At 44.8% G+C, this 7,663-nt stretch overlaps 1 non-coding gene across 1 annotated transcript; it reads right to left on the reverse strand.

Annotated features, from left to right (window-relative positions):
- Nucleotides 1-373: 373 nt before the first annotated feature.
- On the reverse strand, nt 374-446 carry trnak-uuu. The gene has a single exon. It is a non-coding gene; the product is annotated as a tRNA-Lys (tRNA).
- Between the last annotated feature and the right edge of the window lie 7,217 nt (nt 447-7,663).

The following is a 7,663-nucleotide window of genomic DNA, read 5'->3' on the forward strand; positions in this document are numbered from 1 at the left end:
GCCCAGCCCCAACTGACTCCTCCATGGCAAAAATAGCAGAAAGACTGATCTCCTTTGCTGCTGTCAATGCCACCACGGTTCGCTGGTACGAACTGCTTCTGTTATAGAGTCATAGAATCTCTACAGTGTGAAAGTGGGCCATTCAGCCCATCAAGTCCACAAAGACCCTCTGAAGGGCAGCCCACTTCCCTGTCACTCTGCAATCCCCATAGCTGATCCACATAGCCTGCACATCCCTAAAAATTATGGGGCAATTTAGCATGGCCAATCCACCTAATATTTTGCACCTTCTGTAGAACTTCAGAGATACATTATTGCGTTTGAGCGGCCACAACGGAGAATTGCTTTTAAAAAATCAAGAAAAAGTACGTTGCGCCCGAACAGGGACTTGAACCCTGGACCCTCAGATTAAAAGTCTGATGCTCTACCGACTGAGCTATCCGGGCCCTGCAGAAGTCCTTATTGAAACCTTTTCTGACTGGATCATCCGGAATATTACTGCTTGACGTGATGACGTCAGTGCGCGGGGATTCCCCATTCCGCTATAATGTTACAGTCGGCGGAGGGAACTCCTTTGGAACTGGGGCTCAGCTCACACCGGACCGCTACCGCTGAATACCCGAATTGACCAAGCTCATTCATCCCAATTACTTTTCGTTAAAAACTAACGATTACTCCAAGCCCGGGGGAACGGGAGGAATTTGCAATGACCGGCGTGAGTCCTCCTACAACAGTTCCTCCTGATGAAGGGTGTAAACCCGAAGTAACAAGGTGCAGAGCACAGGCCAGGCAGCATCGGAGGAGCAGGAAAGCTGCCGTTTCGGGTCTGGACCCTTCAGAAAAATATTAAACCCGAAAGGTCGGCTTTCCTGCTCCTCTGATGCTGCCCGACCTGCTGTGTTCCTCCAGTTAATATCCCAGGCGGATTCACAGACCACACAGCAAGAACTGTAAAACAAAACCTGTTGGACCCTTTTGGATTCAGTGCCCGTTCTCCCAATCCTCACGAGAAATTTTGCAAATTCTTTTCAGTTCAAAAACTCCTCTCTTTGCCATAGTCCTGAAAGAACCAAGTGACCAGTAAAAGGTGCAAGTCTCTGGACTTCAAAGTATTCTATTGGATGTGATTGTTCATTTTGGAATTTCCTGACCTGAAATCATGAAAGGCCTGTATAAATACAAGTCTTTCCTTCCTATTCTATTAGGGTACAGAAAAGGTTTACCAGGATGTTGTCTGGTATGGGGGATTTTGCCTATGAAGAAAAGTTCTGTAGACTGGATTTGTTTTCACTGGAACTCAGGAGGTTGAGGGGCTACTTGGTAGAAGTTTGTAAGATTGTTTTTCCCAGGGTGGAGGAGTCAATTGCTAGGGGCCACAGGTTCAAGGTGCAAGGGGAGAAGTTTAAAAGAGATGCGCGAGGCATGTTTTTCAGACAAAGGGTGACGAGTGCCTTGAACGTGCTGCCAGAGGAGGTGGTGGAAGCAGACACAATAGCAGCATTCAAAAAACACCTGGATGAAATCATGAATAGGAAGGGAATAGAGAAATATGGATCCTTTATGGAAGGGCAAAATGTGTCGGCGCACGCTTGGAGAGTCAAAGGGCCTGTTCCTGTGCTGTATTATTCTGAGGAAGGGTCACCGGACCTGAAACGTTAACTCTGATTTTTGTTTTCACAGATGCTGCCAGACTTGCTGAGCTTTTCCAGCAACTCCTGTTTTTTGTTTCTGTACTGTTCTTTGTTCTTTGTTCTTCTTATTCTGTATTACAATATCACTTCGTTAACGTCAAGTTTTGCTGGGTCATACTCCAGTAAAGTGGCAACACAATTGGATAAGATGGTTGAGAAGGCTTACAGCAGGCTTGCCTTCATCCGTTGAGGTTTAGAGTATAAAAATTGTCAAGTCATGTTGCAGCTGGATAGAACTTTAATTAGGCCACATTTGGAAGATTGCGTACAGTTCCGATTACCACACTACCAAAAGGATGTGGAGGCTTTGGAGAGGGTACAGAAAAGGTTTACCAGAATGTTGCCTGGTTTGGAGGGATTGGATTTGAGGAGAAGTTGAACAAACTTGGTTTGTTTTAACTTGAATATGAGAGGCTGAGGAGCAACCTTCTGGGTCAAAGTCCTGGAATTCCCTCCCTAAGGGCATTGTGGGTCAACCCATAGTAAGTAGACTGCAGCGGTTCCAGAAGGCAGCTCACTACCACCTTCTCAAGGGCAACTAGGGACGGGTAATAAATGCTGGCCCTGCCAGCGATGCCCACATCCCACAGATGAATTAAAAAAGCCTGATAGAAGTTTACAAAATTGTGAGAGGTATGGAGGGGTTGAGAGAGAACCAACATTGTGGGCCGAAGGGCCTGTCCTGTGCTTTACTGTTCTGTGTTCTATGGATAGAATGGATAGTCACAGTCATTTTCCCAGGATAGAAATGTCAATTACTAGGGGACTTAGGTTTAAGGTAAAAGGTGGAAAGTTTAAACGAGATGCTAGAGGCAGGTTTTTTCACACAGAGGGTGGGGTAAGCACCTGGAACACGCTGCCAGAACGGGTGGTGGAGGCAGAGACAATAACAATGTTTAAGAGGCATCTTGACAGATACATGAACAGACAGGGAATAGAACGATATCATCTGTGTAAGGCAAAAGTTTAGAAAGGTCATGTGTCAGTGCGGGCTTAGTGGGCCGTAGGGTTTGTTCCTGTACTGTATTGTTCTTTGTTCTAAGTAAAGCTCTTTCAGTACTTTATTAGAGGCACTTTGTTAATGCACGCTGATATTTATGTTACTTCTGGAAAGGTTTTGAGACACCCTAAAATGGTGAAAGGTACAACAGAAACACAAGTTGTTTCTCTTTAACAATGACAATTTTTCTGCATTCGGAGTTCTGAGGAATATGATTCACTCTCCATTTGCCTGGCATCCATGACTTCACTCTGGTGTCAGCTTCACTGCCAATTTAACACCAGAGTTGAGTCAGGTTCCACTTTGAAAGGAGCTTCCTGCCACTGCTGCTTCAACAGTTCATCACAATGAATTAGTGTCCTCATGTTCAGAATTTTGCTAATGGGAACAGTTTCTCCTAATCTACTCTGTCAAAACCCCAGCTGCTATCTACAGTTTTAAACAGATGTTGATAAGGACAAAAAGAAAGTCATCAGGTCAATGAAAACCTCGAACAGCAACTTATCAAAATTGAATCAAACTGTCATTACCAAAAGTGATGACACATCCAGGTGCCTTGGAATCCTGAAGGTCCCTAAAGGCCTTTGTTGTGCTGGTGGATTTCACATGCTGCCTTCTCCATGGACACTCAAGCATGGACATAACCTTGGAAGAGGGTCAGACTGTCTGGTATTATGACCCCGTCCACGGCCTGCTGCCTGGACTTGTTGCTGGCCAGACCCTTGGTAAGACCCAGAAGCAAATGCATGAGCTGGTCTCCTGATCTGCCTATTTCCCCTTCTGTAGGTGGAGCTCACAAATCAGGAGCGTAGGGTAAAGTACAACAAAAAATTTAAAAGCAGCTTCTTTAAAGAAAAAATTAAACCTGGGTTGCAAATGTAAATTTTCAATATAAACATGAGAAAACAGTTTGCTTTAGATTACAAAAAAAAACACGTGTGAGCTGACACCCTGTGAATCTACTCAACTGTTTATTGCGTGGGACTCCTTCACGCAACACTCCCCATTTCTGAAGAAGGGTCCCGGCCCGAAAGGTCAACTTTCCTGTTCCTAAAATGCTGCTTGGCCTGCTGTGTTCCTTCAGCTGTGAAGGATGCGGTGGGGAGGCAATGGCCTAGTGGTATTATTGCTGGACTGTTAATCCAGAGACCCAGATAAGGTTCTGGGAACCTGGGTTCAAATCCCACTGTGGCAGATGGTGGAATTTGAATTCAACAAAATATCTGGAATTAAGAATCTAATGAGGACTGTCAATTGTTGGAAAAACCCCTCTGGTTCACTAATGGCCTTTAGGAAAGGAAACTGCTATCCTTACCTGGTCTGGCCTACATGTGACTGCAGACTCACAGCAATGTGGTTAACTCTGAACTGCCATCTACGCAATTAGGGATGGGCACTAAATGTTGCCTAACCAGCGATGCCCTCATCCCATTAATGAATAAAAAGAGACCTCCACACTGTGTTAACTCTCCACCCAGTAACCCTTATGGATTAAGAAGGGCAGCTTTTGAAGGCCTTCCGCTGGGGATCTCCACTGCCTGAAAGTAGAACAAGCGGTGTTCAGGCAGCAGACAAAAGGTGAGGAAGTGGAGAGTATGTAACAGTAGCCCATACAGGAATCTTCTCCATGCCAATTTGAAGGGCACAGAGGGAGCTTCCTCAAGATGGCTCAAATTGTAGGGCCAGCTTTGGCATCCAGGGGCAATGTAAAATTCTGGAAAGAAGTTAATCTGGAAGTTTACCGCACGCCTGAGCCACTTCGATTCCTTGTGCATGGTTGGGGCTGAGAACTGCAGTCAGGGTGGCTTTGGCTGCGTACTTGGACATTGAATAACATCCAAATAACTAAATACACCAGTGAAAGATAGGAGGAACTGCCGATGCTGGAGTCTGAGATAACAAGGTGTGGAATTGGATGAACACAGTAGCCAGGCAGCATCAGAAGAGCAGGAAAGCTGACGTTTTGGGCCTCGACCTTACTTCAGAAATACACCAGTGTTGCCCAGCCCACTCATCCGTCATCCAACACATTCTGGGTCTAATTACCCCAGCATTGCAAGCCCCCTCTTCCACCAGCAACCTAAAACCTCCCTGATGGAGATTCCCATTCTTGAGCAGTGGTTCCCTTCCAACAGCCATCATCCTCAGTGGAGAAAAGAAATGAGGCAACCATGTTCCCCACACATTGATGCATTTCCCAGAAGAAGATCCAAGGGCCTTTCCACTCTATTAACAAAAACTACACACCGGCTAAATAACTTGTTGGTTTAAATCTGATCTGGTGTAGTTTTTTTTAAAACATGAATGCATTTGATCGTTCTTTAGCATGTTGTGTGCGCAGTTTTGCAAACCTCTCTACTAAAGCTGTAAATGCAAGTTAATGTGATGTACATGAGCAATCAATTCAATTGAAAATAAAAGCCTTGGAATTCATAGATATCATGGAATCCCTCGAGTGTGGAAACAGGCCATTCAGCCGAACAAGTCCACACCACCCCTTCAAAGACCATCCCACCCAGACCCATCCCCCTATATTGACGTATACCTTGTTGCTGAAAGTTAGAGAACCACTGGTACATGTAAGGACAAGTCTGATGTCATTTTGAGGTCTGGGATCAAACAGTTCGTTCACATTTGCAAATCCGTATCAGTCATTCTAAACAAGAGCAATTACTTTGTAATTCCTGTGGAATTCTCTGTCTCAGGAAATTGTTGAGGCCAAAACATTGAAAACTTTCAAGAAAGTTGTAAATACAGTTTTTAGGACTAAAGGGAACAAAGGTTATGGGAAGAAAGCGGGAACAGGGGACTGAGTTAAATGATCAGCCATGATCATATTGAATGGAGTAGCAGGCTTGAAGGGCCAAATGGCCTACACCTGCTCCTACATTGTATGTTTCTATGTTGGCAAAATACACACCATTCTTAGTAAGGGTTGCAAATTCATACCTGTGCAATCAGTTGCCATGCATGACTGCACAACCTTGATTGACAGCAAGCTACAAAAATTGCAAATGCTTGTGCAGCAGCAATGGGCTGTTTAGGTTAGGATATAGCCTCAAGGCTCAAGACATTCCTATGTGTGGGGGCTGCCAAAGAAATGCAAATAATCACTCATTCCATCTTATTTGACCAATGACCGGTCTCACACAACATGAATGGACTAAATGGAACAAAAACAGAAGTTGCTAGAAAAGCTCAGCAGCTCTGGCAGCATCTGTGAAGAAAAGAAATCAGTGTTAACGTTTCGGGTCCAGAGTTCTGAGGAAGGGTCACCGGACCCAAAATGTTAACTCTGATTTTTCCTTCACAGGCGCTGCCAGACCTGCTGAGCTTTTCCAGCAACTTCTATTTTTGTTCCTGACTTACATCATCCACAGTTCTTTCGGTTTGTATGAATAGACTAAATGATGGGGCGGATTACGATAGCCAATTCTTAATGAGTTTACCACATTCATGGTGAAGAATGCATTTACCTTCAGAGGGATATATACAAACTACATATTGATAGCAACGTTTTGTCTACCTGCTTGTTTGACATGGCAACTTGTTCACAATCATGCTACTGTAGGTAGCCATCGACTGTTAGTGCTGTATCGCTTTATCATAGAAATATAGGCTTACCACCATTTCCTGAATCTTCATTAATTGAAGATTAATTGAAGAATAATGTGAACTTAATTTTAATGACACTGCGCTTACTCAAATAGATGGTAACCATGGAAACCTCTGAGCTCTAGGGCTTGTTAACACTTCAGTTGCTTTCCATGTGAAATGCTTTTTTGAAAGAATGAGACCTAAACTTCGATCCTATTTTTGGTGCAGAGATGACACATTTGCAATCTCTAGATCTGCAGCCACGAGAAATGATTTTGTTCTGGATCTTAATCCACTCTATCCACACTCAAATCCATGGAGCAGTGCAAGGGACTCCCTTCCTTCCACATGCCAGTAGAGAAATCCACAATAGCTTCTCCTCAACCGTCTACTACAAGCCTACTTTCACAGATCTATATACATGTAAGGTTTCTGCAGTTATGCGCACCAGAAAAGTTGCCTCCTCATCAATCTTACAAACAAGGTCCTCGGGTCACCTTGCCAGTTTAACACGGAAATAGAGTGTATCAAAGATAGGAGAAAATTACTGCAGGTGTTGGAATCTGTACTGAAAACAACAAATGCTGAAGATCACAGTGGATCAGACTGCATCCATGGAGGGAGAGCAAGCTAACGTTACCAGTCTAGGAGACTCTTCATCAGAGCTGAAGTGTAGAGGGGACAGCATTTATGCTATAGAGACAACAAGGTGCAGAGTTGGATGAATACAGCAGGCCAAGCAGCACCAGAGGAGCAGGAAAGCCGACGCTTCGGGCCTAGACCCTTCCTCAGAAAATGCTATAGTTGGGTTGGGTTGTGTAAAGTGCTGGTGAAGAAAAGATGTTGATAGTTAGGAGTTTACAACCCAATGGCCTCAATGTGGACTTTACTAGCATCAAAATCTCCCCAACCACAGCCTCGTCCCATGATCAACCCTCCCTCTCATCCCCGCCTCCTTGATCTGTTCGTCTTCTCTCCCACCTATCCGCTCCTCCCACCTCACTGACCAATCCCCACCACTGCCTACCTACACTCACCAATCACCTTCCCACCTACCTTCCCCAGCCCCAACACCCCTCTCTATTTATTTAAGAGCCCACCTTCCCCCTCCCCCATTTCTGAAGAAGGGTCCCAACCTGAAACATCAGCTTTCCTGCTCCTCTGATGCCGCCTGGCCTGCTGTGTTCCTCCAGCTCCACATTGTGTTATCTCAGGCTCCAGCATTGGCAGTTCTTACTATCTCTCTTGATAGTTCAAATTAAGTGATCAGAATGTGAGAGTGTAGAACAATGGTGTGTCTAACTACCAGACTTGATAGTGCAGACAGTCCCACAGGGGTTGGGGAAGGGGAACAAGGACATGGTGACTGATAATG

The sequence above is a fragment of the Rhincodon typus genome, chromosome 3 (assembly GCF_021869965.1).
Source record: "Rhincodon typus isolate 14 chromosome 3, sRhiTyp1.1, whole genome shotgun sequence".
NCBI classification, from domain to species: domain Eukaryota; kingdom Metazoa; phylum Chordata; class Chondrichthyes; order Orectolobiformes; family Rhincodontidae; genus Rhincodon; species Rhincodon typus.